The 12590-nt window shown below is 40.1% G+C and overlaps 1 protein-coding gene across 4 annotated transcripts in view; it reads left to right on the top strand.

Annotated features, from left to right (window-relative positions):
• The window catches only part of LOC123769487 (lipoamide acyltransferase component of branched-chain alpha-keto acid dehydrogenase complex, mitochondrial), a 64053-nt gene that overhangs the window by 3265 nt on the left and 48198 nt on the right, over window positions 1-12590 (top strand). The window lies entirely within an intron of this gene.

Here is a 12590-nt window from a genome sequence, read left to right as displayed (position 1 = left end):
TGTGTATATTATTTGGTATATCTCTCGTTTCCTTTCTAGTGAGTACATTTGGAGAGCTTTGAGATGATCCCAATAATTTAGGTGCTTTATCGCGTCTATGCGTGCCGTATATGTTCTCTGTATTCCCTCTATTTCAGCAATCTCTCCTGCTCTGAAGGGGAAAGTGAGTACTGAGCAGTACTCGAGACGGGACAACACCAGTGATTTGAAGAGTACAACCATCATGATGGGATTTCTGGATTTGAAAGTTCTCGTAATTCATCCTATCATTTTTCTGGCCAACGCAATGTTTGCTTGGTTATGCTCCCTAAACGTTAGATTGTCGGACATCATTATTCCCAAATCCTTGACGTGCTGTTTACTTATTATGGGCAGATTTGATTATGTTTTGTACCCTGTATTATGTTTCAGGTCTTCATTTTTGCCGTACCTGAGTACCTGGAATTTATCGCTGTTAAACATCATGTTATTTTCTGCTGCCCAATCGAAAGCTTTGTTGATATCTGCTTGTAATTTTTCCATGTCTTCAGCAGAGGTAATTTTCACGCTGATTTTTGTGTCATCTGCAAAGGATGACACAAAGCTGTGACTTGTATTTTTATCTATATCTGATATGAGAATAAGGAACAGCAGTGGTGCAAGGACTGTACCTTGAGGTACAGAGCTTTTAACTGCACTTGGATTGATTTTATTTGATTGACTGTTACTCTGTGTTCTGTTCGACAGGAGATGGAGTATCCAGCGTCCTACTTTACCAGTTATTCCCATTGACCTCATTTTGTTCAATCACTCCATGATCACATTTCTCGAATGCCTTTGCAAAATCTGTGTATACTACATCTGCATTTTGCTTTTCTTCTAGAGTTTCTGTGATTTTGTCATAGTGGTTAAGTAACTGTGACAGACAGGATCTTCCCGCTCTAAATCCATGTTGTCCTGGGTTGTGTAACTCATTATTTTCCATAAAACTAGAAATTTGATTCCTAATCACTCTTTCAAAAACTTTTATGTGTGATGTTAGTGCAACTGGCCTATAATTTTTTGCCAAGGCTTTCCTCCCTCCCTTGTGCAAAGGAGCTATACTGTATCTGCAAATTTAAGTGCTGCTGGTATCTCCCCTGTATTTAGGCTCTTTCTCCATATTATGCTGAATGCTCGTGCTACTGGTACTTTACATTTCTTTATAAATATTGAATTCCACGAGTCGGGCCCAGGAGCCGAGTGCATGGGCATATTGTCAATTTCTCTTTCAAAGTCTTCCGAGTTCGTGTTAATATCCGTTATATTATCTGCAGCTTGAATGTCATTCATAAAGAAGCTGTCTGGGTCATCAACTTTCATGTTGTTTATTGGTGTGCTAAACATATCTTCATACTGGCTTCTTAGAATTTCATTAATTTCTTTGTTGTCCTCTGTGTATGTACCTTTAGTTGTAATTAAAGGTCCAATACTGGTGGAGGTTTTTGATTTTGATTTTGCATATGTGAAAAAATATTTTGAATTTTTCTTTATTTCTTGTATAGCTTTCTGTTTCAATTCCATTTCCTCAGCCTCGTATGATCGCTTCAACGTTTGTTCTATTTCTTCAATCTCCCTGTTTAGGTTTATTTTCCTTGCTTGTGATAATCATGTGTGCCTAAGCATTTCCGTTATTTTTTTTTCCTTCTCCTGTACAGTCGTCTGCGTTCTCTTTCTAGAGTGGTCCTCTTTCTGCCCCTCCTCACAGGCACGTGTTTCAGGCAGACCTTGTATGCTTCAGCTGTCAGTTGAGCTATTCCCTGTGTGGGAGTTTTGTCGCTTAAGACTGTCTCCCATTGAATGGTTGCAAGGTCTTCATTTATTTTTACCCAATAGATCCTCTTATTGTTGAAATTGAATTGATTGAATATTCCTTCTCGCTTGTTGGGTCTCTTAGACCTACTACCGTTATTTATGCTAGTTCGCACTTCAATGAGCTTATGGTCTGAGTATGTAGCATTAGAGATTGTAATGTCTCTGATTAGTTCATCATTGTTTGTGAATAGCAAGTCTAGTGTGTTTTCGTTCCTAGTTGGATCTGTGATCTGTTGATTGAGCGAGAATTTGTCACAGAATATCAAAAGTTCTCTGACCTGTGGTTGGTTATTTCCCGGGTCATTCCCTGCTATGATATTTGTGTTTATCATTCTCCATCTTAGACTTGGTGAATTGAAATCTCCAAGGAAGATAATATCTGGTGCTGGGTTCACTAGATTATCAAGGATGTTCTCTATTTTTTTTTTTTTTTTTTTTTTGAGATATATACAAGAGTTGTTACATTCTTGTACAGCCACTAGTACGCGTAGCATTTCGGGCAGGTCCCTGGAATACAATCCCCTGCCGCGAAGAATTGTTTTTTCATCCAAGTACACATTTTACTGTTGCGTTAAACAGAGGCTACAGTTAAGGAATTGCGCCCAGTAAATCCTCCCCGGCCAGGATACAAACCCATGACATAGCGCTCGCAGAACGCCAGGCGAGTGTCTTACCACTACACCACGGAGACTGTGACAGATGCACAAAATCTCCACAGAGATTTTGTGCATCTGCTCTGTGAATTCAACCGTTGTATCTGGCCGTTTATATATTATATCTTGAGGTTATCTTGAGATGATTTCGGGGCTTTTAAGTGTCCCCGCGGCCCGGTCGTCGACCAGGCCTCCACCCCCAGGAAGCAGCCCATGACAGCTGACTAACACCCAGGTACCTATTTACTGCTAGGTAACAGGGGCATTCAGGGTGAAAGAAACTTTGCCCATTTGTTTCCGCCTCGTGCGGGAATCGAACCCGCGCCACAGAATTACGAGTCCTGCTCGCTACTATTAGAATACATAATTAGTATAATAACTATTAGAATAATAATTAGGTTTATTTTTTCTACCTTAATTCCAAGTACCTCTACCACCTCATTAGTTGAGTTTAGTAGCTCTGTGCATGCCGGGTCCTCTTTAATATACAGACCTACTCCTCCATTTGACCTATTTTCTCTATCACATCTATATAAATTATAATTTGGAATCCAGATTTCACTATCCATGTAATCTTTCGTATGAGTTTCCGTGAATGCCCCAAATATTGAGTTTGACTCTAAAAGGAGGCCTTTATGAACTTAACTTTATTTCTTGACTTTGATTTTAGACATTGAATGCTTGCAAATATGAATGATTGTCCATATTGTTTGTCACTTCTGGAAGGTTTTGGTAGTTCTCCCTCCTCTTTACCCTGACCCAGGGTGTGCTGGTCCGGCACACCCCTAGGTCAGGGTAGACCCAGGGGTGTGCCAGTGCGTGTCACACACTGGCACAGTTTGTCCAGTTTTGGAAGTGATACTGGGGAGTGTGGTAGTCTCTGTGTAGTTGGGGGTGTAGTATGTGTGGGTTTGATGACGAAACGTAGTCCAGTCTTGTGCATTTCCCCCTCCCCATCCGTACTCCTGTAGCGTTTCTGCCTGTCTGTTCCTCCCTCTGGTTCTGCTTGCCTCTAGAAAATTTCCCGGGCTATTATATTGGGCTTCCTCTCTCATATAGCGCTATGTACCTCTCACGTGGAAATCAGGCAATGGAGATCATAGCATTTTCTCTTATTCACTGAGTTTGCGCTAACTTAGGGTGGAAATATCTACAATCTGTTCCAAAACGACATCTGCCTTTCCGTAACATGCTTCGGCATTTCCGTGGGTGCATGAATGTGCATTCCGTGCCTCTGGTCCCATATCTGTACTATCCTTTTGCATAATACCTGCAAATATTTTCATCTGTGCTTGTATTCTTATTGTTTGTACCCGTGCACGACTTGGCTGCCTCTGTGTTTTTTGTTCCAACTTTCTCGTTTCTGCATTCATTCTCGGTATTGCCCTTATCTTTCTCCTTGTTGCTTTCATCTTTCTCATTTGTGTTCTCATCTTTCTCGTTGCTTATTTCCTTACTCCTATTACCAGTTTGCTCTTCAATATTGCCTTCATTTTCATGTACCTCGACACAATGTCCTTCTATATAGCCAATGTGGCTCTCTAAGCTCTCAGTCCCTGGGATGTGTTCAATGTTCGCTGCTGTTTTTACATGCTCTGCATACATTTCTGGTAGCTTTTGTGTGAATTGTAACCTATGTACTTCAGGAATGCCATTCATTAGTTTGGTTATGTTTTGCCACATCAGTCTATCCTTGTGACAGATCCAGTAGTGACCTTGTCTGTCTGCATATTGTGTACGTAATCCTGTACAACTCAGGTGATATCTTATGTTACAAATGTTATATACAATCCCTACAACACTCTTCTGAAGTGGCTTAAAGCATCCTCCACACGTTTCCATGTTGGGTTTGTGGCATAGAGGTTGTCTGTTCCCCTATTTGTGATTTATTGTCGATTTATCCCTTGTTGACTTCAGTAATTTTACTATTTATATTATGAATATATTTATAGTATTATATGTATGTATATATAATATGTATACAGTATGTTTATGATATTATGTTTATTTGTTTAACTTTGAGGGGGGGTACTTATCGCCTGGTGGTGAAGACGGTCCTAGTGGGGTATAATTGGCCGTTGTTTGTGTCACAGGTTGCAGGGTGGGTGGATGCCACCCATTGCCAGTTCCTTGATTTATAACACTGAATTATTTGCCTGTATTATCCTAAGGATTATCTGCTTACTTTCCGACTTGCAATGGTATTCACTTACTCTATTACTAGTTCCTAAACCCACATTCCCGTATTACAATACTGTATATATATTGCCAGTATATTATCACTAAGGGATGTCCCATACAATGGTAGGCCTTGTGGCTGTGGTGTAAACATTGTGTGATGCTTCCTACTCCCACAAAATTACATTTCTATTTCTTTCTATGTATAATTCTCCGACACCTTCCACACGTTCCACTTTCCACTCACTGATCTTCACTCTACTTCTAATTGATTCTATTTTTTGTGTACTTACATTTATTGTTGTGTTTTGCTATAATTACTTTCTATTTACAGCAGATTTAGTGTTTAACTGTTCCTGTAATTGTTTGTCTTATTGTATCGTGACCCCATTGCATCTACATGCATACTGATATTGATCCTGATTGAAATCTTCTGTCTCATATCCACACTAATCAGCACATTGACCATCATTATTGCAGGTTTTACACAGAAAATCTTGCAAAAAACAAACTCCTAAAATAGCACCTGCTTATCAGTTTACAACCAAAATGTTAGATCACTTGGTAAACATTTTGATGATATAAATGCACTACTCACAGCTCTAGGTAATAAATTATCTTTCAATATTTTAACAGAAACCTGGCTAAGTAAAGACTATACCTAACTCTACAACTTAGCTGGTTATAAAGCCATTCACAACTGCAGGCCTAATAAAAAAGGAGGTGGCACAGCAATATATTACAAAAATACCTTCATCTGCAATAGTGTCATTAGTGATAGAGACGACTATTGTGAATATACCTTTGCCAAGTTCTCCAGTAAAGCCCTTAAATTCTCCTTGACTATTGGTGCCATCTATAGATTTCCTAATACAGTGTACCAACATAGCTTCATTCTCAGATAACGTAAGGAATCTTATCATAAATAACAATCTCAACAAAAATCACATCATTCTAGGAGGTGATTTCAATATTGACCTGGGTCTACAAAATAACCCTCTAGTTGACTATTTCCATAACAGCATGAACTCCTGTATGCTAATCCCTACAATCACCAAGCCCACCCGAGTCACTCAAACATCTGCCACTACTTTGGATGACTTATGGACTAATATAACAGCTCCCCTTGCATCTGGTATAATCTATGACAGAACAACTGACCACTATCCTACCTTCCTCATAGCAAACATGGACATAACACCACCTAGGAACTAAACAACACTCCCACAACCAGATAACACACTCTAAGGATGGCTATACAAAGTCAACTGATTTAGAAATGGCAAATGAATTTAATAGCTTCTTTTCATCGGATGGTGCTAACCTCACCAGTAAAATCCCCCAGACCCAAACACATATCAACATATATCTCTTACGCAGCTATCCATACTCTCTTCTCCTTTCACCAGTCAGCCCGACAGATGTTGCGTCCATCATACACTCACTAAAAACCAAGGCTGGGAACATCAGTGAAATCCCATCCATTGTATACAAGAGCGCCTCCCATGCCCTTGCACTACCCATAGCTCTCCTGTTCAACAAATACCTAGAGTGTCATACCTTCCCTGATATCCTTGAAAAGGCAAGAGTAACGTCAATTCATAAAGGAGGCAATCCGGGAGACATAAACAATTATAGACCAATATCAAACCTACCCATACTATCAAAAATATTTGAAAAAATTATCTACAAACAGCTCTACTCCTACCTCGTAAAATTCAACATACTCAGCCCCTGTCAGTTTGCCTTCCGCTCCCAAAAGAGTACCAACAATGCAATTATTAGTCTCCTTGATATAATTTACTCAGCCCTTGACAAAAAGGAGTTTCCGATTGGACTCTTCATTGGCCTGAGAAAGGCCTTTGATACTGTTAATCACAACTACCTCATACGTAAACTCCATCATTATGGAATCCGAGGCCATGCCCTGGATTATATCCAATCCTATATTAGTTATAGACAACAATGTGTAGCCATCAATGATATAACCTCTCCCATTCTACCAATAACCGTTGGAGTGCCACAAGGACCTCTTGGGATCTCTCCTATTTCTTATATACATCAATGATCCGCCTAATGTCACCTGCATTCTGAAACCTATATTGTTTGCTGATGATACTACCCTCATCTACTCATACCCCAACCCACACACACTAAATAATGTTAATAATGAACTAAAAAAAGTCCACTTATGGATGTCAACCAACAAACTAACACTTAACATAGAAAAGACCTACTACATCTTATTTGGAAGCAAATCAACAAATGCAATTCAGCTTCAGATAGACAATGTTAACATTAGTAATAAAAATGATGGAAAGTTTCTTGGCCTATTCCTAGACAAGAGACTCAACTTCAGCACCCACATACAACACATAACTAAGAAAGTCTCTAAAACAGTTGGTATACTCTCCCAAATCAGATATTATGTATCTAACTCTGCTCTCATCTCACTATATTATGCACTAATCTATCCCTTTCTTAATTATGGTATCTGTGCATGGGGTTCAACCACTGCAAACCACCTCAGGTCCACCATCACTAAGCAAAAATCTGCTATCAGAATAATAATAAATTCTGCTTTCAGACAACACTCAGCCCCCTTGTTTAACTCCCTAAACATGCTAAACATAATCTCACTCCACACATTCTCTTGTGTCAATTACATTTACAAAACCCTGTTCTTAAATGCAAATCCTGCTCCGAAACTCTCCCTGGACAGATGTAATAGGACCCCATTATCCCCACACCAGAAATAAATATCTCTTTGATATCCCTAGAGTTAAACTTAATCTGTGCAAACAATATGCTAATTAATGGACCAAGTCTATGGAACTCACTCCCTAATGAATTGAAAAGCTGTCCAACTTTTGTGTCATTTGAAAACAAAACTAAAAAGTACCTAATTTCATCTTCATAGTTTTCTACCTTGTTGCTTTAAAATTGCACTGTATCCAATGCTACCTAATCTCCCAATCTTCATGTACCCAATCCAAACAACTTTACCATTGTGATCATTGCTGTCTTATATGTGCTTTCAATTTGCTGTATGGTGCCTATTAACCCTTAAATGGCGCATGGATATACTGTATACTGATTGACACCCACAGGCGCAAAAAAAAAAAAAAAAAAAAATTTCATCCTAACCTGTTAAGACGTGTTCCCTGATCACGGGGGGGGGGGGGGGAATTCAATTATTCTTACCGAAGATGTAATTGAGCTGAGAAGATGGATGATGACGTCACAGTTTGCATGTTCGCCCATGCACTGTGCGTCCCGGAGGCGTCGCGCGCGCTCTTCAAGCAGCCACAGTTGCCGCGAATTTATTTTCGCATCATTGTTTACAGTGTCTAGGCGTGTATTCTTTGCAATATTAGTCACTAATTATGTTACACATAATGTCACTTGACAGTTATTGTCAATATATGTTGCATACATCGAGTATACACATGCGCACACAAACGTTTTCCATTACGGCATTATATTATGTACAGTAATCACAATGTTCATTATTTTATATGTACACACTAGCATGCACTATGTACAGGTTTTTGCACTATTATTGCACATTTAGAAATCTTGGAGTGAGTGGTAGTCGTTGAAGCAGTCGACAGCACACAATGCAACTCCACACCCTTCACACCATGTTTGCACCATTTTACGTTTTTGCCCTCTTCGTTTTGTTGTTTTACATACTACGCATGCACGTTGGCCTATTGCACGCTTTCCACCTGCTGGCAAATTCTTTAGTCTGTGTTGCTGAAAGGCATCCATGTGAGCGAGCCTGGGTGTTGCATCATGCTGCAACACTGGGTTCATGATTGGTCTTCGTATGCCAGGGACTTCTTGACCAAACTTTGCTAATAACTGTGTTGCAAGTGTAGAAGCAAATGAACGGAAAACAGGTTTACGTCCAGTTTTCACCAGGTACAAATTATATCAGTTCAACATGCTCATGTCATCAAGATGGAAAAACACTTTTTTCGTCCACCTCAATGTTTTCCGCACACACTCGATAGTGCCAATCATCATGTCAGCCTTATCAATCAAACGCATGTTGATATTGTAGTCAAGAACACAATCTGGCTTATATACTGGTTCTCTCATTACACGGTGCACCTTGCCACTGTTCGACATTGTACCCTCATGAACGGTTGTCAGCAGGTTCACTTCTCTCTTGTCTTTCCACCGTACTGAGAGTATTTTATCACATTTCCGTACCTGGCACTCGCCAACTGCAAGTCCACCGACAAACACTGGCATTTCCCTTCTTCGTGGCTTTACTGTGCCAACCAACCCGGTTCTATTTTCAATCAAGAACTTGGCTAGCAATGGACTTGTATAGTAATTATCTGTATATAGGATGTAGCCCTTGTTCATCCATGGTGCCATCAGTGACTTCACCACACTACCAGAGAAACCATGTTCGTCGTTACTGGGAATGTTTACATCACTAGCTGAATATAGAATCATGTGTAACACGTATCCTGTTTCACAGTCACACAGTACAAAGAATTTCAATCCAAATCTGTTTCATTTGGAGGGAATATACTGTTTGAATGAAACACGTCCTTTGAATAGTATAAGGGATTCGTCAATCACCAGCTTCTGTGCTGGTACGTAAAAATCTCTGAATTTTCCAATCACCTCATTCATATAGTGCCTAACTCGCCAAAGTGTATCCTCCTCAGTCCAGTCCTCATTAGTTGCAAAATGCACACACCTGAGGAGTATCTGAAATCTGTCTCTGGACATATATTTCCCGAAGAAAGGTGTTGGAATAGTCAGATCTTTGCTCCAGTAATCTGTGAGAGCATGTTTGACACAGTGTTTCATCAACATACATATTGCAAGAAACACATACATTTCACCTATATTGGTGTTTTTCCAATGTTGCAAGTGTGAAAATTCTGTTATCTCTTTTCTAACGAGATGAGCCGCATGAAGGTTCGTTTGGTGTACAATATATTCCACGAGCGGCTCATCATAGAATGTGGTAAAATAATCACATTCACTCATATCATCACCATTATCAGGGAAAAGATCTGTAATCCCAACGTCTTTGTTGTCAAAGGCAGGAATTCGGGGAATAAAACCAGCACCATCACTCCACACTAGTACACCTGGTGTCCTGCGAGACACAGGGGACGCAACAGGGGATGCAGCAGGGGCACTACGGCGAGGAAGCGATGCACCCCGTAGACCAGGAGCTGAAGCCCGTCTATGCACAGTACGGCCGCTACGTGCACGTGAGGTAGAGGCACGTGAACATGAGGCTCTTGGTGCCACATGTTGTTCCATGTGTGGCACTTGGCTGGCCGAGACGCTGCTGACGCGACAAAATCTCGCCCAGTAACACCACTGGTACTGGCACAAGGCTCGGTAACACTATGTTCTGATTCCACTTCACTAAAACCAGAAAAAGTCACCTTCCTCTGACTCGTCACCGAAAATATCCTCAGACTCTAAATAATCACAGGAACTGTGTGGCCGAGGGAGAATTGGAGTAGACACTGGGCGAGGCGGCATAGGAGGCGGCTGTATCTCATATTCACTGTCCATGCTATCAACATTGGTCAATTGTGTGTATTCTTTATCAATATCAGAGTCATCAAAGTCACTTTCCTCACCATTGGAAAATAATTCACTGGTTACTTGCTCTTGGGTGAGTGATTGCGTGGGGCGTGCCCGGGAAGCGTTCGGCCGTGCGCTCGACATGGTGGCTGCTGGGTAACTGAGGCCTCCCAAGCGATGGTAGCGTGAGCTGGATTTTTTTTTCAAAATGGCGGCTGTTTACTATAGCCCCTGGGTAGCGTATGGGGACCCCCTCTACCCCGCGGGCCTTTCAAATCGTGCGCGGTATGCCCGCGCATCATATGATGCGATGCGCAATTTTCTGCAAGTCGGGCAAAGCATCATATGATGCGATGCGCAATTGAAGGATTAATTTTTGTTTAAATTACCAATCAAGCAGTCAATGCATCATTCAGGGCTTTAATATACCAATGTACTTTAATATACCTACTAATCTCTCTCATCTCATTTTTTTTCTTTCTTGCAAAATATGTTATTTTTTTAATTCTGCTAGAATTTACCTACTTAAAATTATCTGTTAGATTAAGGACCTGCCCGAAATGCTGCACGTACTAGTGGCTTTACAAGGTTGTAAATACCATGCTATTCTCACAAACCCAATGTACCTTCTTGTATATAAATAAATAAATAAATAAATAAATAAATAAAATCTTTTCCAGTTTGTTGATGTACTTCTTAAGATATGGGCACCATACAACTACAGCATATTCCAGCTTTGGTCTAACAAAAGTCGTGAACAATTTCTTTAGTATTTCTCCATCCATATATTTAAAAGCAATTCTGAAGTTAGAAAGTGTAGCATAGGCTCCTCGCACAATGTTCTTAATGTGGTCCTCAGGTGACAGTTTTCTATCTAGAACACCCCTAGATCCCTTTCTTTTTCAGAATTCTTTAAAGATTTCTCACATAATTTATAGGTTGTGTGGGGTCTACGTTCTCCAATTCCACATCATGGCATTTATTCACATTAAATTCCATTTACCAAGTGGCTCCATATACTTATTTTGTCCAGGTTTTCTTGAAGGGCATGACACTCATCTAGGTTTCTTATCTTCCCTCTTATCTTAGCATCATCAGCAAACACGTTCATATAATTCTGTATTCTATCTGGTATATCGTTTATGTAGATAGTAAACATTACCAGTGCAAAAACTGAACCCTGTGGTACTCCGCTTGTGACGTTTCCCCAGTCCGATACACTTCCTCTTATTATGGCCCTCATTTTTCTATCAGTCAGAAAATTTTTCATCCATGATAGCAGCTTACCTGTCACCCCTCCAATGCATTCCAGTTTCCAGAACAACCTCTTATGTGGAACTCTGTCAAAAGCCATTTTTAGGTCCAGATAGATGCAGTCAACCCAACCATCTCTTTCCTGTAAAATCTCTGTGGTTCTATCATAGAAACTGAGAAAACTCGATACACAGGATCTTCCAGATCGAAAACCATACTGTCTGTCTGATATTATATCATTTTTCTCCAGGTGTTCTACCCATTCTAGTTTTAATTATTTTTTCAAATATTTTAACTATTGCACTTGTCAATGATACAGGTTTATAATTGAGGGGGTCTTCCCTGCTGCCACTTTTTTTTATAGATATATACAAGAGTTCATACATTCTTGTACAGCCACTAGTACGTGTAGCGTTTCGGGCAAGTCCTTAATCCTATGGTCCCTGGAATACGACCCCCCCCCACGAAGAATCATTTTTACAACCAAGTACCCATTTTACTGTTGAGTTAAACAGAGGCTACAGTTAAGGATTTGCACCCATAAATCCTCCCCGGCCAGGATACATACCCATGACAAAGCGCTCGTGGAATGCCAGGTGAGCGTCTTACCACTACACCACGGAGACTGGAGACTTTTGTAGATTGGAACTATGTTAGCCTTTTTCCACACATCAGCTACAACTCCTATACACAGGGATGCCTGAAAAATCAGTTGAAGTGGAATGTTGAGCTCAGGTGCACATTCTCTCAGAACCCATGGGAAAACTCCATCTGGACCAACTGCTTTGTTCTTATTTACTTGAGCATTTTTTCTACTTCGTCTCTAAGAGACCTCTATGTGCTCTATGTTGTTCTCTGGAATTCTTATTGTGTCTGGTTCTCTGAACATTTCATTTTGTACAAACACACTTTGGAATTTTCGTTTAATGTTTTACACCTTTCCTTTTAATTTTCCGTGAATATTTCCCATTTTCAACCTCTGAATATTATCCTTTACCTGCAATTTATTGTTAATGAATTTATAGAATAGACCTGGTTCTATTTTACATTTGTCCGCAATCCCTTTTTCAAAATTTCTTTCTGCCTCTCTCCTCACTG

Source organism: Procambarus clarkii, chromosome 63 (genome assembly GCF_040958095.1).
Source record: "Procambarus clarkii isolate CNS0578487 chromosome 63, FALCON_Pclarkii_2.0, whole genome shotgun sequence".
Taxonomy (NCBI): Eukaryota; Metazoa; Arthropoda; class Malacostraca; order Decapoda; family Cambaridae; genus Procambarus; species Procambarus clarkii.
The sequence above is the reverse complement of the archived record's forward strand: the minus strand, read 5'-3'. Positions and strand labels throughout refer to the sequence as shown.